This window comes from Neomonachus schauinslandi, chromosome 4 (assembly GCF_002201575.2).
Source record: "Neomonachus schauinslandi chromosome 4, ASM220157v2, whole genome shotgun sequence".
Classification (NCBI taxonomy): Eukaryota; Metazoa; Chordata; class Mammalia; order Carnivora; family Phocidae; genus Neomonachus; species Neomonachus schauinslandi.
Genome location: NC_058406.1, coordinates 169503750 through 169527318, shown reverse-complemented (window position 1 = coordinate 169527318; position 23569 = coordinate 169503750). Strand labels below are relative to the sequence as shown.

The window sequence follows — 23569 nt, the reverse complement described above, 5'->3', positions numbered from 1 at the left end:
AGAGAAAGAGAAGACGTGCAAGAACTCTGATCTATTGTGTATTACCGAGGCCACCCTAGCAGAAAAATAGTTTACATTTTTAAATCAGAGTGAGAATACCTAGCTGGAATAAATTTATCTCTCTAAGTCATCTACTTAGTAAGATGGGAGCTCATGAAGGAGATCAAACTCGTTATAGAGAAGTAAAGAAGTCACTTTGTGTTTGCATGTTTGATTGAAACATGGAAGAATTTACAACCCTGCCCATCAACTTTAGGTAGAATCAGACTTTTCTGATTAATGAGATAGGAAAACAGATATTAGGGAGAGGTGGTAGAAGGTGATGGGTTACAGGAAGGAGAGATAGGTGAGCTTCGCAAACATTTGAAATGTCAGTGTCTGTCTGTCAGGGGAGGATGCCTCTGAGTTCTGCCCTCTGACCCTTCATTAACTTCAGTGCTAGCTTCCTATCTTGGGAAAACACTGGCCAGGTTAATTTCAAAATCACAGCCTTTACTTTGTCCTGGGAAAATGACCAAAGGTTATTTCCTAGCAAGTACCTGAAGAGTGGGAGAAGGGGGCTAACTTCCTGTCAGCTCCTGTAGTGTGAAGGCTCATCTTCCTCATCCACTAAATCTCACAGAAGTGCAACACACCTTCCAGGAACACTTTGCCAGGGTAGGGTTTCTACGCTCTCAAAAAGTTTTAGGTTTCCTCCCTCCCAGAACAAAAGGGATTTATGGCAGAAAAATATATCAAATATACTTTAGAATCTGAGTTCTTTAACCTGCATTTCAGGAGAGTTCACAAGTTCAACCTAGCCTGTCTTTGTTCCCAGAGGCCATCAGAGTAAGTTCCTGCCTGTATTAAGCCCTGTCTAAATCTCACACATACGATAGACCTGCTACAATACTCAAATCTTTCTTGGTCACAATTGCCACAGGTTTCTCTCTTTGAATTATTATTGTATTTATTTCCTTATCATTCATTTTTTTTCATTCACTATATACCTCCTTATATTTTACAAGTAATTTTTCTATGTAAGTATCTTATCTCTCCAATAAAATATTAAAGTTGTTAAAGAAAAAGATCACATATTTTTCTTCTAGAGTAAATAGCACCTATTAAATGCTTCAAAACAGGCGCCTGGGTGGCTCAGTTGGTTGGGCGACTGCCTTCGGCTCAGGTCATGATCCTGGAGTCCCTGGATCGAGTCCCGCATCGGGCTTCCTGCTCGGCAGGGAGTCTGCTTCGTCCTCTGACCCTATCCCCTCTCAGGTGTTCTCTCTCTCTCATTCTTTCTCTCTCAAATAAATAAATGAAATCTTTTTAAAAAATAAAAAATAAAAAAATAAATGCTTCAAAAGTAGCTGTCAGCTGATTCTGACAGTTCTCTTGGCACCAAAACAAGTTATTTCAGGAAAATCACAGGCATAAATGATTAAGTCAGGGTCAAAGGTAAATAATATCATTTGAGGGGGTATATAAATATTTTCCCATTGTGCTCTTATTGTTCAAATCAAAGAAGTTTCTAGCAATGAGAGACAATGGTAAATGGAGTTGAGCCTACTTGGTTATGAATAACTATTTTGTCTCTGCTAGTGACCAACAATGGACTTTGAGATGAGTCAGAGCTATCTACTTCACCTATAGCCTTGCTACTAGTTACAATGAAATGAGGTCTCAGTCTAAATTCTGCCAAATGTGCAAGCAAAACACATATAAAACAATGCTTAGAAAGCCAAAACAAAACTATTTATGCAACTTACTCTGTTGGCTTGAGGATGTCTCAGCTCATGGTCCTTTTAGATACTGTTTTCACCAATTGCAAGAAAAGTTCGCTTAGAGGCAGACAGAGCAATCCTCTAGAAGCAGACATAACAACATTCCAGAGCCAAAATTGTCACCGTTACAGCTGAATCAAACAACCAGAATCCTCCAGAATCCAAGGCTGGACACAGGAATCTTTGGGGATTTAGATTAGGACATCTTTTCCAAGGGTGTAGGCTACAAAACCTCTTTGAGTTCTTTTTGTTCATGCATGTGTGGAAAGTGTCTTCTAAATATTTTAGCCAAGACACACATGTTGAATATTTACATTTCTGTAATAAAAAATCACTTTTAACATGAATCATTCTTGTCAACAATCTGCTATTTTCACCCATAAATGTCCCATTTCTGACATCCAGTATATTAATTATTAAAGTAGCAGTGATCGATCTAAACACAAGTAACAGAACAAAGTCACTGCTTCTGGAGGATAAGCTTCCTGAGGTCCAGAATCCAGTTCTAGACTGTGCATCCTTGACTAGCACATTCACTGATGATCTCCAGATTGGACATTCTAGGTGAAATACTAGAAGCATAGGGGTTGCAGGCTAAACAAATAATATATATGTTCCCCCACATAGTATCTGCTGATGTATTTGAACATAATTTATAGATACCATAGTCAAAATCTTAAAGCAAATTTCTGCTAGAGTTTTTTTTTAACTGGGTTATCCAGAGACCTGGTCTCAGTGCCCCACTTCCATCTGCTAGGGAGACACTGTGCCTTTAAAACAATGCTACTTAAAAAAAATATTTGTCAATGCGTTTCCATGCAAAATTTCATCTGAAGAATAGAAAGAGTTGCTGAAAAAAATGTTGGGATGAATTAGTCTGCTACTCCTGTCTTGCTCTTTCTCAATGATAAAACTGTTATCCAGAGGGTGTAGAGAGAAAATTTAGGTCTACTATTTAGTGGCAGAGATAGGCCCAGAAAAGCGTTTATAGTAGGAAAAATGTTGTATAAAGACCCTGTGACTCCTTCAATCTAGTAAAAAAGTGGCCTGAGATTACATGTCCACGAAGAATTCAGATGTTGTAGGTGTTTAAGTCAGTTCATTGTATGAATTAAAATTCAAGGTAGTAACTGAACAAAAATATAAGAAATATAATGGTCAACACCCTGGAGTCTCTCTTAGGAGATGCTCTTTCCCACTTCCCATTGTGTTCCTCCATAAAGCTACAAAAGCTAAGAACAAACCCTACTGCATCTTAGTTATTTCCTTGAGTTAGTCCTCATGCATATTGTGGGATAAGCAACGCTATTCTGATAATATAAAAATGAAACAAACGCAAGTAAAGTTATAGAGCTATTTGAATCACTCAAATAACTTACTAATTTCTAGACTTCATTTTGAGTTTATCACAAGCTTTCTCAAAGTATTTAAAAACATGTTCCTAAAAAATGATTGCAATTTACTCCTTTACAAGGATTATAGTATTTTTGTATAAGTGTGGGAGGTTGGTAAATTTTAACAACTCTTAAGTCAGCATATTTTCATGTTGTCTATTCGGATTTTAAAAAAGTACTTAAGGTGGGTATTTTTGAGACCCCTAACACATAACTGACTGTATTGTTTTACATTTCCACCTCTGATGAAATGAATGCACAAGGGAGGTGGTGAAAGTGGGAAAGGTCATGGGAATAATGTGGATCCATCTCATCACCAAATTACATCCATGTCTTAAAAAGCCTTGTTCCAAAGCAGATTGGGTTTCCTCCGAGCTACAAAGAAAGAATAAACAAACAGGAATGTTTTTTTAAAGAGAAGGAAAATAATTGCCAAGCTGGACACATTTAATTGCAGCACAAATAACACAAATTAATTTACCTCAAGTCAAAAGCATATTTTAGTGATTAAAAAAAATCAAACCTGGGAAACTGCCCAAAGTTTCCCTCCAAAGAAAGTATTCCACCAAAGTTTAAATTGTGCAAACACACCCTGTCATTATCACCAGTTGGGAACCATGGACAATTCTTAATGCCAAAGCATGAGAAGGCATTTTAGCATCCCACACCACCTACGTGTTCCAAGCTATTTGACAAATTCAAAGAGGCCAATTTATAGAAAGTATAGTCCATACCGTGCATGTTTTCCTTACCATCTCTTCCTTTAGATATTTCTCGGAGTTCAAAACTGCCGTACTTGTTGGAGGTGGCAGAAAGGTAAGGGGCAGACAAGTCAGTGTTCATCTCATCAGGGACAGATCTTTTGCTTCTCAAAGCTATGGTGTAGTCAGGTTTATGCAACTGTCATCTCCTATAAATCCAGTTGATTTGAATGGTTTTACCAAATTAAAAAAATCAACATAATTCCAGCTTTAGCTAACACTTTATTCCAGTGGGGGCATATCTTATGTATCCTTAGCCCTGTTCTGTAAAGTTTCATCCTTCATTGTGATGGGCTAGTCTTTTTTAAGAACAAATAAAGATTCTAGTTCTCATTTCCAGGAGGTAAATATATGGGTCATGCATCATCAAGCCTGCCTGTACTTATAAATAAGATGAAAATACAACAGTCTGTAGTTTGTAGACTACAAAACCCCAAACTCTTCTGATTTTACTAAACTGTCCTCATAATTAAGCTCAGATATTATTATTATTAATGTTTACTAAATTAGATAAACAATCCTGTCCTTGGCTTCATGTGGTTATCATTGACTTGGGATGAATGAAAAAAGAAATTGTGGGGCACCTGGGTGGCTCAGTCATTAAGCATCTGCCTTCAGCTCAGGTCATGATCCCAGGGTCCTGGGATTGAGCCCCACGTCAGGCTCCCTGCTCAGCGGGGAGTCTGCTTCTCCCTCTCCCATTCCCCCTGCTTGTGTTCTGTCTCTCGCTCTTGCTGTCTCTTTTTCAAATAAATAAAATAAAATAAAGAAATTGTTCTAGTGACTTTTACATAAAAATCTGACTTGTTAAATAAGCTTTTCAATTTGTCTAAATATTGATTTTTTTCTTTGTCCATGTGGTTTCTTTTGTGATGAGATAAAATAATACACTTTCCATCTTTTATAGAAGAAGACTCTGAAGACCAGAAAAGTTAAGAGAATTATCTGAGGTTACACTCTTAATTAGTGGAAGAACCAAGGTCAGGATTTAGGTCTGCTGATTCCCAGTCTAGGATTCTTTCTACACATCCAGATACTAAACTATACTTCATATTCCTAATCACTTCAATTTTCCATTTCATAAAAACTCTCAAAGACATGACCATATCCAACAACAGTATTATTACACAGAGAAGAAATGTTTTCTTGTATACCGAAGGTCTTTTGTCCCTGCAACTCAAATAATTGCCAAACTAAAAACATGATCATGACAGAGTCACAGAAATATCACATGAGATCTCTTGATCTAATGACTGCATTAGATTAGGACTATAAAAGTGAGGAACGAGGTATATGTGCACTTAATGAAGACAAAAAATTTTCCTCATCCTCAAGAAGTTCCAAGTTAGCATATTCTAATGACTGGAGTGTGGGAATCTTGGGAGGGGATGGAACAGCGGGGAGAAAGGACGGCTCATTTCCAAATCACATCCTCCTCTTGCGTGCAAATGGGTGACTCCAGTCAATAAAGAATATCCATCTGCTGTTACTGCTTTGTATAATAAGGTTCCCCTCCCCCCTACAATGGAAATTACAGTGTCTATTTCCAGCATCTCATCCTTCTGTTTTGCTAAACTCTCCCTCCTACGTTTAAATGATTTACTGAATGAAGGGCAGGGTCTCTTCCAAAGAGAGGATCTCATCCATAACCAGAGACATTTTAAGAGATAATGCTGTCTACATCTTAAGCCTTCTTTTTTTGCCTAACAAAGGAAAGGAGAATAGGCAGGGCCCAACTTGCTTTTTAAAGTGTGGTTTCATAAAATTGGCCTTTCCATAACAATGTGAGCTGTTCATTCAGCCTATAAAAATGCCTCATATTAGACAGCTGTTTTGTTTTTGCTGAGCTTTGGAATTGGGGGCATGGTATTTACACTGTGTCCTATTATAAGCTAAATAGGCTCACACCCTGGAAACAGTTACTGCTTAATGAAAATAATATGCTATAACCAAGATTATGTTAACATCTGACAAGAAGACCTCCCTTGTGCTAAAATGTGTCTGTTCTAATAAAAGCATATGCAGATTTAAACCTATTTCTCTGGTTTTACTCATGGGCAGTATATATAATATAATTTTTCCTTATATGTTTTATCTGGATTCAAGAGAAAAGCTTCTGATGATCTTTCTTTGAAAATGTTTCCTAGTTTGGTAAGATGCATAGCCCTGAGACTTGAGAGGCAGACAGACCCAAGAGGATTTGAAATGTGCCATTAAGTTGCTGTATCACCTTGTAAAAACTGCTCAACTTCTATAATCCTCAATTTTCTCATTTTATAAGTGGAATAAATACACATAACACATGGTATTCTTCTGAAATTCCAACACAATGTGGAGGACTTAGTCGCATACCCAAAAGAGAGAAGGTTTTCATTCAATGTGGTGTCATGGTTGACAGTAGAGGTTTGGGAGTCAGTCTGAGTTCACACCTTTGCTCCACCACCTTTGTGGCTAGGCCTTTGCTCTAATAAATTAGGCATAATGGTAATCGCCATTGGATAGGTTTATTTAGAAATATTAAATAAGATAATATACATATGGCACTTAGAATCAACTCTGGTACAGAATAAACATTCCATTTTTTAATTCAAAAAGTATTTTAAAAAAGATTTCATTTTTTTATTTGAGAGAGAGAGAGAGCATGAGCACGAGGTGGGGAGGGGCAGAGGGAGAAGCAGACACCCCGCCGAGCCTGGAGCTCGATGTGATGTGGGGCTTGATCCCAGGATCCTGGGATCATGACCTGAGCCAAAGGCAGACCCTTAACCGGCAGACACTTAACCAACTGAGCCACCCAGGTGCCCCCAACAAGTATTTTTATTGAGCACCTACTACATGCCAGATATGTACATATATATATATATTTTGAAAGGCTGAAGGGTGAACAGTGAGACAAAGGGTCAAAAAGACACAGCCTTGTGAGCTAAATTTCCCAGAAAGAAATACAATAAACAAAATAAATAAGATCACTATTATTTTTTAAAGTGAAAAAAATGCCAAGGAGATTTTCAAAGAGCAGGGAAATGGAAACAGGGTTGAAATTTCCAGATAGTCAGGAAGCACTCATTAAAAAGATATCATTTGAGTAAAGACCTAAATATTAAGTTATTATTGTTATTATTATTTTCTGTCTTTCGTACTCAGTAATCTCATAGATTTCATTCAGAAACTAGACAAGAAAACAGAAACCATTCAAGGTGGAAGGCACTTAATTTAGAAAATTAGTTCCTTACAAAACTGTTGAAAGATACAAAGAAGTGAAATTTAAGTGAAGCTACTGCTTTCTTTCAAGAAATTAGGATGTTACTGAAATTCCTGGAGACCACCGCCAATGATCTTGGCTACCTGTGGCATTAAAATGGTAATTCTTTGGGGATCTCCTTAAAGCCACTGGCAAAACCTCATATTTGTCTATTACTAAAGCTCATGCATCACCTGTCTCTGGGGGAGGGGTTATATTAATTTCTATCTATTTTCTGCCTTCAAAATCTCACATATATGTATCTCATTAAAGATTTTTAAACCAGAATATTGATGGCAATGAATTCTGGGAAATGTAGTTCCTGGACTTCCAGCTCGTGATAACAAAGGATGGCATACAATCGAGTCTGGGTAGGTATCTCTCAAAAAGAAAAAAGAAAGAAAGAAAGAAAGAAAAAAGACAGAGAAGCAAGGCTATTTACTATGTAGCAGGTATGCTAATGTCTTTATATTCATTTATTCCCCACAAACTATTTATTACTATTATTTTTTAAAGATTTTATTTATTTATTTGAGAGAGAGAGACAGAGCGTGAGCAGGGAGGGGACGGTGGGCAGAGAGAGAGAGAATCTCAGGCAGACTCTGCACTGAGCACAGAGACAGATGCTGTGCTGGATCCCACAACCCTGAGATCATGACCTGAGCCAAAATCAAGAGTTGATGCCGAACCAACTGAGCCACCCAGGTGGCCCTATTTTTTATTATAAATGGTGGTATATTATCTTCCCCTTTTCAGACATGAAGAAACTGGAGCTAAGATCGATTCAATAGATTCTCCAAAGTCACACACCAATTAAACTGCTGAGCTGGGATTTATTCCTGGTAAGTATGATTCCAGAACCTGCATTCCTAATCACCCTGCTTTTATGTACCTATGTTCTTTTTCCTTGGAGAAAAGGATAAAGGGTGACGCTAATTGTATAATGATCTAGAGAATATCATAGCTGACTTAATTTGAAACTGACTTTGTTGGAAAGAAGTTATGGAAATAGCAATTGAAAAACAATGAGAGCTAGTTCTGAGGCAGAATTCAGTAAATATTGCTACGGAGAAGAATGTAGAGATGCACAGGAACGTCCCACAGCTCCATTTCCACAAATATTTTCAACCATTCTATTTTCAGGCAAGACCTCTTCTCCAGAGTGAGGTCTGCAGAGAATTAGAATATCAGTTCTAGAAGGACTCTTAGAAATCAATTCACCCCGGATAACCTCCAAGACCATCAAAATCTAGAGATTTGTTCAGATTCACACACAGGTAGACCTGGAGTAAAAACTTCCCCTTCTAGACCATGTTTTAGTCTGTTGTTTTAATTATTTAATACCTATGACTTCTTGTTTCTGTGTCTGGTGGTTAAAACAGTTAAGTAGAAATCTTGTTTGCTATTCTTGGCTCATCTGCAAACTTGCTGGCAGCTATGTCATGTCTCATTCACTTCATCCAAGGTTTCCAGAAACTCCATGTTACCATATGTGGAATAGGAGTCTCATTAATCTTCATTCAAAATATTAAAAGGATTGGACTGTGAGTTAATTTGTATAAAGTACTTTGAGATTTTTGGATAAAACCCATTGTTGAAGCAAAGAAAGGGGACTATGTGCCCTTTCTGAATCATCAACCCAATATTTTGAAGAATGACAGATTCTAAATTCAATAAGGAATGCAAATGTTGCTCTTTGAAACCTTACAGTCATTTTGGAACGAATTCAATATCCATGAAATTTCAAAAGTGATCATAAAGTGAGCTTGCCTCCAGAATCTTCCTGTGTAAAAGTAGAAGCATTTTTAGATTACTTCTGGGATATTTCTATCCTGAGGAAACAGCTGGTCATACTCTCCATTTAACTACATATTCCCACGCTATCTTTGGAAAACTAAATACTGTAATTTACTTCAACCATATTGTATTAATATTTATTATTCAAAGAAGAAGAACAAATAACCACTAAATGTTCATTATTCTTTAAGAAACCCTATGTTCCTTAAGATATATAGGTGGGGATCTATTTGTGTGTTTTGCTTTGTTTACCAATCTTTGTCAATCTCCAATGACTGGATATATTTGTTCTGTCAGAGTAAACTCACATTATTCATTGTACTTTACTTTTTTTAAGATTCTATTTATTTATTTGTTGGCGGGGGGACACAAGCAGGGGGAGCAGGAGACAGAAGGAGAAGTGGAGAGTCTGATGTAGGACGTGATTCCAGTACCTGAGCCGAAGGGAGATGCTTAACCAACTGAACCACCCAGGCATCTCTTCATTTTACTTTAGAATTAAATATTTCAGGGGGCACTTGGGTGGCTCATTTGGTTAAGCATCCAACTCTTGATTTTGGCTCAGGTCATGATCTCAGGGTTGTGAGATCAGTCCCTTCGTAGGGCACTGTGCTGGGCGAGGAGCCTGCTTAGGATAAAGAATTAAATATTTTATTTCAGTTAGAGAACACCACTTACCTCATCCCCAATAAAAAGAAATAACCATTTATTTTCCTTTCTTTGAAACAAATGATTATATAATGTGAAATTTAGCAAGTGCTCACACTGAGAAGCACAATAATATTCTTTTTTTAAGATTTTATTTATTTGAGAGAGAGACAGAGAGAAAGAGCACGAGTCAGAGAGAGGGTCAGAGGGAGAAGGAGAAGCAGACTCCCTGCTGAACAGGATGCTGAGGACCTCAGGACCATGATCTGAGCCAAAGGCAGACACCTAACTGACTGAGCCACCCAAGCACCCCAGAGAAGCACAGTAAAATCCTTAATTAACTAGTCTATTCCCTTCACCAGGCTGTATCATCAGAAATATAAAGAATTAAAATGGCCTAATTTTTAAAAACAGTAACTGAAAAGAAGAGAATGTTTTTGCTGTCAAGTACAAATGGCATTTGCCACCTTCTCCCAAAACAACTTAGCGTATTTAGCTTATCAAATTAAATCTGTCCAAAAATGCACATGCATCACCTGATGGAGATCTAAAGTTTTGGGCTGCTTGGTTCTCAGCATCTTGCCATCTGGGTCTTATTTCCACTGTACTGCTGAAACTGCGTTTGACAAAGTCATCAACTGCCTCTTGAACACTAATATCTTCTTGAAATGAACGTTTTCCTTGGTGTATCTCTGGATTCTCTCCTAGGCCCTCCATTTATATATTCTCCTTGGGTGATTCCATATATTCATTTCATATATTCCATGACTTCAGTCATGTTTATGTTTTGAACCATATGTTTATAGTCCAGATACTGTGCTGAGCATCAGACTTTTATACTCAATTTCATGTTAGGTATCACCATTTGGATATCCGATCAAAGTCTCATACCCAGCATTCCCAAAACTGAATTCATATTCCCACCCACCACAGACTGCATTTTCATCTGTTGTCTGAATTTCAATGAATGCCATCCATCAATCTTTCAGTTGCTTAAGCCGTAACCTTCACAGTCTTCATGACTGCCTCTTTCTCCTTTCCCCAACACCACAATCAATTACCAAGTCCTCATGATTCAGTCTTTTATATACTTTTAAAATTATCCATGGTATATACTACCTCTATTGTTTAGACCATGGTCATCTCTTGCTTGGATTATTACAAAAGAATCCCAAATGGGCTTTCTGTATTCAATTTTATCTTTCTTCAACTCATTTTTAATACTGAACTAAAATTACAGTATGGCTATATCATTTTCCTCCTTCTGTCTTATATTCCTACCATCAGCTTTTTGGCACGGTGTATAATAGGAGTTCATTAGTATGTGATTGAAAAAAGAAAGGAAGAGAAGGAAAAATGACAATTGGGGAAGTCATATTGGTTGTTGTTTTTGTTTTGTTTTGTTTGTTTTGTCAAGACAAGCTATGTTCTTTCATCTTTAAAGTCCCAAGAAAAGAAAACAATTGTTTCTGAAATGAGTAGATACAAAGGTGGGCAAAGACAAACTCTATGTATGAGACACCCAACAGTAGGGAGGGAAACAAGAAGGCGGGATTGTAAAGAAAGGAAAACAAATTTTCCACTCCACCACACTTGCCCTTTCCCTATGCCTACAGATACCATTACCCTGAATGGTACTGAACCCTTCCAGCCTGGACAGAAAACCATTTTACTCCAAAAAACCTTTATGATAATGAAAACAAACAAACCAACAACCTGAAACCTTAACTAAACCAATAATTCCTACCGATAAAAACTGCTGCTTTATTTCTTTATTTTTAAAGTTTAGTTGGTCTAAATTGTGGCATTTCAACTGCAAGGAAGGTGCCCAGTTCTAGGTTTTAGCACTCAAATAAGTCAAGAAACTTTCAAAGAAATTGAGATGAGGCTGGTGAGTTGAGTGAGTTCACCTGACCAAGTTGATCTACTACCTGAAGCCTAACATCACCTCCACAGCCTAACATCACCTCCACAGCCTAACATCACAACCACAAAACTGCTGATTGAACAGGGCATGCAGAGTAATACCACATCAGGCTGCAATGCTAAGTTCCCATGAGTGGTGAACCATCATTTGCTATTTTTTTTAAACATGGCAAGCATGAAGGAAGGAAGGAAGGAAAGAAGGAAGGTAGGAAGGAAGTAGGAAGGAAGGAAGGGAGTGAGGGAGGGAGGGAGGAAGAGAGGAAAGAAGGAAGGAAGGGAGGAAGGAAGGAAGGAAGGAAGGAAGGAAGGCAGGCAGGCAGGCAGACAGCAATCTGAGATTTGATTGCAAACAATATCCACTGTCTTTTAATGTCCTATGTTTCCTGTTGCATTTTTTGTCCCAGGGCAGGAGGACCAGATGTGCAGTGATTCACAAGCAATGTGAGGTGACAGTTCCTCCTTGTCTGGAAATACTAAACACATTTCAAAGACACATTTTCAATTGTGCCAAACCCATCTGAAACCACCCTTTTAAAAAATGACATCTTTTCTTCTTACTAAAAATTTTTTCCCCTTAGACTCAATGTACCTCAAACTGAGCTCTCTGGGTATTTGAAACTGGAAGTATTTTTTAAAAGCAATTCTGCAATTAATGAAAGAAAAGAATGATTTCAAATCTGGAAAAGTCAACCCAATTACTCCAATATTTTATATCCCTTTAAGTTCTTAGTTTTCTCTATTGTGTTTCTCCACATATATTTCAGGATGCTTTTTCAGATGAGCACTAAGTACCCTTTTTAAAAAACTACTTTCATTTTTCCGATTATACACTCCATGGAGAACATTAAAGAAATACTTTACTACCTCTATTGTTTAGACCATGGTCATCTCTTGCTTGGATTATTACAAAAGAATCCCAAATGGGCTTTCTGTATTCAATTTTATCTTTCTTCAACTCATTTTTAATACTGAACTAAAATTACAGTATGGCTATAAAGAAATAGTCAAATAAAAATGATTCATTTTCCCATTAGCTAGAAATAACTTCGTTCTTAGATATTTTCTTCACAGGTTTTAATATAGCTGAAGTCATAAAGCTCTTACATAATTTTCACCCTTATTGTTTTACCCTTATGGTAATTTATATACCATAAAAATATTTTCAAAAGCATTACTTTTATTACTAAGTCATGTTGGATTTTTAGGTAGTTTTACATTTTTTTCAGGATTATAAATTTTATAATCATGTATTTCTCTACATTTCCAGGGCACAGTGTCACAGATAAGAAATTACTGTATCAAAGAATATATATTATATATATTTTGAGGTGTTTGATTCCTCTTTTGAAATAACCTTTTAAAAGATGGTAGAATTGACTTTCTCATGTGCAACATTTAAGGAGAATCGCTCTCACTACAATTTTAAGGGCATGGGCATTATTTGTTTTACCTTTCAAATCTGATGAACAAAATGGAATATCCTGATTACTCTACTTGGTAGTTTTGATGACCAGGATTGTTGAAATTTTATATTCATATTTCTCAATATCCACCAACTTGCATATGCACAAGGGTGTGCCCCTTATACGGTAATTTTATTTATCTTTCTGGGTCTGTCCCTAGGGTTTATATTTCTATGAATGTAATCACGATGTCTGATTTGGTTGAGAACTCCACCCTGGGTTTGAACTTAGGCTCAGATGTTCTAGAAAAATGCTTCACCAAGAATCAGATTTCCCAACACCACTCAATGGATCCAGATCTATTTAGGCTTCTCTGATCTCAGATAAGAGTAGCATTAATTCTGAATGTGTTCTAAAAAGCTATCCTTGTGTTATATAAAACCATTGAAAGGGGCAGCCTGAGTTTATTAAGTAATTATTCCCCAAGGAGGTGGCAGCCAATGCCGAGTGAGAGGATGAGATCACTCTTATTTACTATCTGGCCTTTTGGATCAGCTCACTCTGTTCCTTTAAGGGGCAATAGAATAATGAACTGGAGCATCCTGAAAGACTTCATTTTATAACCATATGTCCTTGTGTTTATTACTAAGTATGAGATCAGAAGGCCATATGGACTGACTTGGGGATGGTATTTTAAGGAATTATTAAAATGATTCATAGCAAGTGCAATGGATAAACACAGAGAGATGAAAACTGGGATCATTAATAATCTGACAATGTTTTAGAGCTACAGTTGACAGTACACATTGAAGAAGCAAAAAGTGTCTTAAAATCCCAAGAGACATGGTATCAGCAAATAAACAAATGACAATGACAAAAGATCCATGGCTTTCAACAGATTCCCCCAAAGAACACAGTTGTCCTAATTCAATACCATTAGACTAGAAAGAATAATTATTAGCATTGCCACCTCAACCCAGTGCTAGCCTAACAACTCTACCCTACATTTGTAACACCTCATAAGCCAGCGTTGACAATGTCTAACCCTTTTCCAACTGCAGGAACCCTGCTGGACGCTCCCCCCCAGAAAAGATTCTCACATTCCACCCACCCCCAACACAGGAGCAAGAGATTAAAACACAACAGCCACTCTTTTCAACAACACTTTGGAGCTGTATTCTGGACTGTTCTCTGACCTCCATCCTGACCCACCAAACCACTCTCAATGGTAAATTGATAGTAAATGGTAAATACTCATTTATTTATTTATTATTATTATTATTATTTTTTATCACATCAGCCAGTTCTTTATTTGACAAGTAAGGGCCTTTTCATACGAGTCAAGGAAGAGGCAGCTTCCTAGTTACACACATATGAAAAAAAAATCCCAGCAGTATTAAGAAGAATAATGAAAAAGTACCTACAGATCTTTCCTGTCTGCAGGTCATAGTCAAAGGCATCCACGGAGTAGGACAGGCTGTCAATGTAATAGAAGATTTTGTGGTCCAGGGACCAATCCAAACCATTGGAGATGTCCACCTGGTCAATATACTTTTCCACGTGGTGGTCAGGAAAGAGGGAGTAAGGACCCCTGGTGCCGCTCCAGAACCGCGGGGGCCGTCTCCTCGGCCACCGTGCCAGCAAAGTATCTCCCAGCGGGATCCACCTTCCCATCATTGAACCGATTGCTTTTCTTGTCTTTATCTATTGTGGCCAGGGCTACTGCTGACTGATCTTCCCAGTTCAAAGAACAGAACTTTGTTCCAATGGTGGCAACATAGCCTCCTCCCTGGCGAAGGGCCACAGAGCTGACGGCGGCATCCACAGTCACTTGGCTGCACGCGCTTGCTGAGCGAATCCCACCGGCAAACCTCTTTTGCAGGAATGTCTACAAAGAGCAGCGAGTTGGACGCCTCCTCCCACACCGGAGACTCCCCACGCCAGCAGTTCTCTCGCAAAACACACTCGATCTTAATGGAAGACATTGTCAACGGGGAGCTCTCTTGGTGTCGGTGACCCTCGGAGAGCTGGCTTCATCATTTATTTTTATCACATAATACCTTCTATTAATTAGTATATATAATGCACTAAGCAATATGATAAGCATTTTTCAAAAAGTAGAAATATATCCTCATAACCCATAAAGTAGATTCTACTATAACAATTATTATTACTAGCTATCATTTATTGCATGACTACTTTTTCCAGACACTGAGTTGAATGTTATAATAATACTTATAATTTTCTCAATAACTCTACATGATAGATATTAAAGTCATTTCATAAATAATGAAATTGAGATTCAAAGAAGTTAATTAAATTATATGTGAAGCACTTACTACACTGGTTGATGCCTAGAAAATGCCCAATAATAGCACCTACTTTTTTAACATTATATATTTTATTATTGATATTAATTTTGATGTCTTAGGACATGTTTCCTTCCCTTGTAAGGTATATCATATACAAAAAAAATGTTTGTATCTGTGTGCTCATCTTATTAATAATGCTAATATTATTAATGTTAATAATATATTTTTTAAATTTTATTATGTTATGTTAATCACCATACATTACATCATTAGTTTGTGATGTAGTGTTCCATGATTCATTGTTTGCGTATAACACCCAGTGCTCCATTCAGTACGTGCCCTCTTTAATACCCATCACCAGGCTAACCCATCCCCCCACCGCCCTCCCCTCTAGAACCCTCAGTTTGTTTCCCAGAGTCCAGTCTCCCATGGTTCATCTCCCCCTCCGATTTCCCCCCCTTCATTTTTCCCTTCCTGCTATCTTCTTTTTTTTATAATCTTAAATAATATCTTTAATAAATGATAGTAATAATACCAATACTATTACTATGTATTTGTAATATATTACATAGTACATTAATAATATATTCTAAATTAATACTATATGGTATACTGAAAATACTACCACTGTTAATACTATTATAAACTATAATAATATTAATACTATTAATAAAACAGCTTAGCTTTATTGAGCACCTACAGTGTGCCAAACAGTGAGTTAAGGCCTTATTACGATGTACCTTACTTTAACCTTAAAAAATTCTGTACAACAAATTCTTCTGTTACTTCTCGACTTTCAGATGAAGAAATCAAGGGTAAGAAAGATGAATTAAGTTGTCCAAAGTTGCACAACTTGTATAATGAGGACCAGAATCTGAATTTAGTCTATCTAACTTAAAAGTTCTAGTTCTTAATCACTGTGCATTTGAGAATTAAAAAGCATTTAGAAATAATTTTGTATTTAAATCCTTATTCTACATATGAATAAATGATGAAGGAAATAAATTGCCCATGATCACACAGCATTTATCGGCCTAGCTGAAACGTGGTGCTAATAGTCTTATTGTTTGCTTATTATGCACAGCCACTGTGCGAACATTATCTTATTTAAAACCCCAAAATTCATGTAAGTTAGGTTCCTGTATAATCCCCTTTTTACCTTAAAAGGAAACAGATTCAGAGAGGTTAAGCTACTTGTCCAAGTCCAAGGCCACAAGAGAAGCTGGGGTCTGGACACCGGTAGCCAGGCTCCCGAACCTTTGCCTTTAACCACTATTAACTTCCTGGGTCAGCCATCTCTCAATGCAGCACCCTTTCCAAGTCATCATGATGGTTTCTATTTCCTCCCCAGGAGCAATATTGTGTGTGCAGGAGCCCCATCAGACCAACTTGCAAGAGCCAATTGTGAAATTTTCAGGATTTTTGTGAGCTAGTGGTCAAACATTGTCATTATTAAAGGTAAAACATAGTCCAGTTAAATAAATTATCCTAAAAATAATACCTTTATTTTGTAGTTTTGTGATCCATTTTATTTGTAATACTATTAATAATAAAATTTTAAAAGTCTAAAAATACCAAAAATATTACTACTGTTAATACTATATGCTTACTATGCTATATTGTATCACTACATTTCCAACTCCTGATTATTTTACTACATTTCACTATTCCCTAGGCTCTTGAGATTATGTGTGTCCATTCTATCTGCATGTGGGAATACTATACAATGGTATGCTACCAAACATCTTTTTTTTTTTTAAAGATTTTATTTATTTATTTGACAGAGAGAGACACAGCGAGAGAGGGAACACAAGCAGGGGGAGTGGGAGAGGGAGAAGCAGGCTCCCCATGGAGCAGGGAGCCCAATGCAGGGCTCGATCCCAGGACCCTGGGATCATGACCCCAGCCAAAGGCAGGCGCTTAACGACTGAGCCACCCAGGCGCCCCGGTACCAAACATCTTTTTCCAACTCTGCCTTTAGTGATTTCATGTAGGTGGCTTGAAACTGGCCATGGTCAGACTATTTACACCACAGAAATGGGCAAATGCTTCAAATAGGTGTATTTATTTCCCCCACATAGCCGATCATTAGACATTTACCCAGAGCACTGCCAAAGGTCATGAGTATTAAAAGCCACCAAAAATGTTTCCTAAGTAATTTAGGTTACATGAAGAAACCTCAAATTTATGTTACCCTCATTCAAAAGGTATAATATGGAATTAACTGGATTCAGAGAAATTAATTAATTGTCTTGGTGGTACTAGTGATACCCTGTGAGTACAAACACTTCAAAGTGACAATTTCTAGAGAATTTTAGGGATATTCAAGCTAAGAGGCTTATACATATCTCCATGAAATAAGTCTCTCTACCTCTCTATCTCATCATGTAAGTAACTTAATATGAGACGAAGGGTGGAAGGAAGATAATATTCTAAATTTATATAATATACTACATTGTGGACCATCTGATCAACGCTTAGTTTCAAGTGGCAGACCCCACCTTGAAGAGGGTCAAAATATAGTGAAAGAGGATGCTCAGCCCACAGGCCCGAGGAAAAATCCAGTCAAATGTGAGAGTTGCATTACCTAAGAGGTGCAAACCAGTCCATATGATCCCAGACTGCCTGGCTTGGTAGCGTGATGCTTGGTAATTTTGCTTCATGGGTCACTGGATCAACCTGGCTTCGGCCCGTGAGTAGATGAAAGCTACTGGCAGCAGCAGATGATTTAATGCTCTGAATGGAATGAAGCAGTCAGCCCAGCTCAGGTCTGCTCAGCCTCTGTTTCTTCCCATAGCAGTAGGCAGTCATTAGCACCCTTGTTGACGGTCTTTGCAGAAAGGCCAAGGTCATAGGACACCCGGAGACTAAAACCACATCTCACCTTGGTGGTCCCTCCAGCACAGAGCTGGAAAGGTGAGAAATCTTGTTCTGCCATTTGGTCTCGTTAGAGATCTTTAATTTCCAGTAACATGCTTCTTTCTCAAGGACCCTGGAGTCAAGAGTTCAAAGGAGCCCTAGAAGGAAACAAAAAATATTTGTAAAGTCTCTTTGCTTGGTCATTTTTCTTTCGCAACATTTCTAAGGACACAGTCTTAAGTCAAATTCTTTTGGGGACATTTTCAGTAGAGGAAAATTTTGAACAGCTGAGTTCTGTTTGAATTTGTAGGATTTATTTTGAAATCATTAAGTTGGAAAGATAATAAATTACAGTGTGGAATTTAAAAGACCTCATAATGGTAGAAAATTACAGCTGAGCAAAGTGACCTCTCCCCACTATTTTAAATATTTAGATCTCTAGAGAAAAGACCAGGTGGTGTCACAGAATCAGAGACTGGAAACTGCAGAGGACAACAGTGCAAGGGGCTAGGAGGCGTGCGTCTTAGTCCCAACTCTGCCATTTACAAGCATTATGAGCTTCAGAAAAATAGCCAAGATGAGCTAGATGGACTTCCATCTCTGACATCCCATGGTGCAGATTTTTCCTAAGTAGATAAAATATTTCTATACAAATTTTACCAGTGCAATATCTACATGGGTTAATATATGTAAAGCACTTGGCAAGAAGTCTGGAATATAATAAGTGCTATATAATTTTTTTGTTTTCATATTATTTTTGTTATTATTATTATTATTAAAAATGCTAAAGTACCCAAAACACATTATAAAGGAGTTTTAAGAAACTAAAACTCCAGCCCTGGTCTGGACACTTTTTTTTCCATTAAAATATAAAAGATTGAAACGTCATTCATAATAGGTGATCATTTTCCAAACTGTGGTTCATGGGAGTGATAATCTTTCAAATACTTCTCTGTTAAATCATTCCTTATATGAAAAGAAAATTGGGTAGATGCTGCCTTCATCTTCTTCTTAGAAAGTAGCCCTGCATATTAGCTTATTAAGGACTCAAAGCATTCTTGAGGAAAGAAATCTATTCAGTTTGGCATAATTTAGCATTCCCAAACTTATTTGGTGATAAAACCTCTTTAGTGCATAATATTTACATAGCTCTCCCACTGAACCACACAGACCTTTTCCAACAGTAGAGGAATTGAGTCTTGGTCTCAACATTTGAATATTCCCACCACCTTAGACAGGCACTTAGTAGGTGCCAGAAGCTGTGCTAAGATATTTATAGTAATGATCTCAATTAATCCTTAAAACTCTGGAGGTCAGTGGTTTCATGAAGTCTTTGCCTATAAGCAAGGGGAAGCTCAGAGGTGTTTAGTACCTCATATATAAGATTATACAACCAGGAGAGAACTGTCAGTTTTCAGGACCTCTAAGACATTCTGAATGACTGCAAGTAAGTGAAAGAATGAGCAAATGCTTCCTTACTTGGGCTGGAGTGAGGGCTGAGCTTAGACTGTGCTCACTGAGGGAACTTTGAGGCTCCCAAATGATCCCAGAAGGTGGAGCTAAGGAATTGAGACAAGGGAGGGGAAGCCAACATACAGAATCCCTGAGTTACAGCCTGAACCAGTTAGGGAGGGAGGGAGTTCTCCATTTGCAGAGTATATATATGTAGAAACTGGAGATACCATCACTTTCCTACGTTTCTTCCTGTCTTCACTATGTATTCTATGTATGTTTGCCCACAATAGAAGTATAGATTCCACTAGCTCTTAGCCAAAAGGCACTATATTATATTTAACTAATGGGACACTTGCTATAATAGGAATGCCACCCATATCAGAAAGTCTGGGTCCCACACTTTTGTGGTCTCAGCAGGTCAGGTCTTGCTGATATGGCCTTCCTCTTGCCACAGGTGTTGATAAGCTCTGCCTACAACTCCTGGTTTGCATCCAGGCAGAGAAACTTCTGTGACAGTCATGTGGGGATGACAGGGGGATCTCAGCTCTGAAGTCACCGACAAGTTCCAATTGCTTAGCTGGAGTCAGGTTTATAGTTTTTATAGCATTGGAGACTGTTTATAATGACCAAAGGCCAATTACCCATGTTAAATCCAATCGCATAACATAGTTAATTTTCTAGTTGTTAACAACAAAGGAGAAAGTGGAAAGTTTACATACTAGATTTCATTAGTAGATAAAGTTTGAGATTTCCAAATAATCCTCAGATATGTCCATTAGTTACTGTGTAAGAAAGTAAATCCAGTTTCTCCAGATATTCTGACTGTTCAAGAGTAATCAGAAAAATATCCTTACTTGCAAATATATCGTCAATTATTTTAAATTTTGTAACAATTTCCTTCAGGGGAAGAAAGCCATTTGCTTCATCTGGTTCATCAGCTAACAGATAGCAACTTTTACTATATATGGTTTCCTTATTTGTGTGTGTTTAGTCATGCAGAAAGAATCTTCTGTGGTCATTATAAGGTCTTAAGTAAAAGAACTCCGTAAGTATTGTAAATGTTGAAATTGTGAGTCCTAGTAACTTGCAGGATCAAGACCTTAGCAGAACCAGTCAAAGAACACCACCTAAAGTTTTGTTTATAAAGCGTATTTATTTATGTCTAGGCACATTAGATGTTACACTTGGCCAATATATTTAACATTTTATGTACTTCATCTGTACATTGGGAAACTCAGTCTGTAAGTTACCTGAATATACTTTGATCTAGAATTTATGCTATTTGAGATCTATACACAGGTTAAAAGAAAAAACGTGTGGATTGCATGCTATGGGAGACAACTGGGAAAATTACCGCATGATGAGAGTTTCTCCACCAAATACAGTTTCTGTAAAGTGTAAAAATATAAGAAGGTCAATGGGGATTTAACTGTTGTTTCTTATTCTTTACTTTTTTGAATATAGCAAGAATATATTTCTCTTTTAATTTTAGGCATTTGAATATTTTAGTTATATAAGTAATACTTGAATGAGGGAATCTAAAGCATCTAAAGTAAAATTATTAGTCTCCACAGAGAAAAGCCCACATCCCTGAAAGCCATTACTAAGAATTTTGTTTCAGTCCACAGTTTTTTTTTCCCTTTGCTTATTCAAGTATATATGTACTTATGTAGGGATTGTTGATTTGCTTTTCTTACAAATAAAGAATAGCATTAAATATTTTATCTTATAATTTCCTATATTAATTTTACCTGACACCCTTCCTACATAAGTATGTATTGACTTCTATATACATTTGGTCTACTACATTCTTTTTGATAACTGTATAGTATTCCACAATTCAGATGATCTAAATTTATTCCCTAATTTGTTCCTGTTCCATAATTTGGAAGCACTAAATTTTTGGCCATTTTCCTATTTATAGAATTTATATTGTTTCTAACTTCTTAAAATTAAAAACATGCTGCAATTATTTTTAGAATTTGATAAACTGATTCTGAAGTCCATGTGGGAGAAAGATATTTAAGAATTGTCTAAGAGTCTTAAAACATAACAGTGGTGACATGGTGAGAATATTTATTGTTTACTGAAACTTAATATCAAGGAACTGAATTCAAAAGCCAGAAAATAATCTACTTCCTGAGAAGAACTTAGTCAATGAAACAACTCATTTATAAGTCAGTGGGGAAGCTTTGGATTTACCAGCAATTGATATTAAGGTAAGCACTGGAAGAAAATAAATGAAGCCCCAATTGTGTGTCCCTAGACAAATATAAATTCAAAACAGAAGCTTCAATCAGAAAAATGAATGTATTTAAAAAAAGTAAGTTGTGAATGTACATAACTTTGAAGTAAAGGGAAGCTTGGTAAGGAAGATGGAAACAAAATATAAAAAGGAAAAATAAAATACCAGATGAAATCATAAAATAATAAAACAACAAAAACAAAAAAAAAACCTTTGAATAAGAGCAGGCAACTTAATCAAATTAAAAGAACAATTATAGGCTGAAAGAAAATATTTGCTACACACACAAAAGTGGTTAATCTTGTTAAGATACAAGTAGTTCTTCAAATTAGTAAGAACATTGTATATAGCCCAAGGAGAATTGATATTCAGGGAAATGAAAACAAAAGCAACAATAAAATAAAACTTTTGGCCCTTCAGATTGGCAAAAATGTAAGATCATGTTAGTGCTCAGTGTTCATGAGATTACAAGAAAAACAATACTTTCATATACCATTTCTCAAGAGCAGTGATGAGTCTGGAAATTTCTGTAAATTTTGGAAAATAAATCTGGCTATATAACTGAAGTATACATATCATTGGATCTAACACCCCACTTCTGGGTAATTATTTCTCAGAAAATACTTACAAGTGTATAATGATTCTTTTCAAACAGGAATTTGGTTTATTGTCTCCTGGAAAACATAAACAAGCATTCAAAAAACTAGGGTTCCTGAACACAACTATGATTTCTTTTTGATGTTCCTGTTTCTCTGTACCAGAAAACCATAGGAGAAAAAAATGTCAACAAAGTGAGCCTTTTGCTCTTATCATTCAATAGAGATGCTAGTAAGAAAGAGGGGAAAAGCTAAGCAAATAAAAATGGTCATGAGAGGGACTTGGGCAGGAAGCTAAGGGTTTGCAATGTAGCGAGGATCAATGACTGAGGCAGGTACTGAACAAATGAGTAAAATAATCCTGCCCCCCACTAGTTGCAACTGCATGGAGAAAGATAGACATGCGTAGAGATGAGGCAAGGTACTAAAAAAATATTATAATGGATTAGTTGAAAGAGCAGTCACTGTGCAAATATAAGCAAATCTCAGGGTCAAAATTCTCAGCAGTTTAATTTCTTAGTTAATTTTTCAAGAGATACAACGTAAGTCAATCCAATTTTGGCTCGACTATGTATAACCAGAAAAATAAACTCACAGTGGTCAACCACACAACCTTTCAGGGATCCTATGTATTAATTCAATCTGTACTGAGTTAAAGGGAAAAGATAATTAAACATATACACATATACACACACACTTCAAGAAACCAAAATACCTAATGACTATTGAACAAAGAAACAGCACTAAATATATTTGTCTGAATGGAGTTGATCAAATACGAGTAACTACTATTTTTCATGCATTTTGTTAGACATCAAGATAAAAAGATGAAGAGAGACGTGGCACATTTTATCACAAGAGAATCAATACCTTTTATCATGACAGAATTGTATCAAAATAGATTCATATATCTGCATCTGCTGATGTCTTACAAAGGAGAAATGGGGAGCTGATTCAGAGTGGTAAAGAAAAGGTCTAAATCTGCCCCCTTATCTCTATAGTTATCCCTAATATGTCTGATTCAGCATTTATGTCCCCTAGATTCTTCTTAGAGATATAAGACAGGGTCCCTTTTTTTTTGTCAAGAGGCCCACTTTCTACACTTTTCCTCAGTCTTTTACTGGTTTTACTGGTCACAAATAACAGGAACAAAATGTCTGCTCTTTACT

General features: G+C 36.8%; 1 pseudogene; it reads right to left on the bottom strand.

Moving 5' to 3' along the window:
• Window positions 1-14918, bottom strand: part of LOC110579170 — a 129848-nt pseudogene extending 114930 nt beyond the window's left edge.
• Between the last annotated feature and the right edge of the window lie 8651 nt (window positions 14919-23569).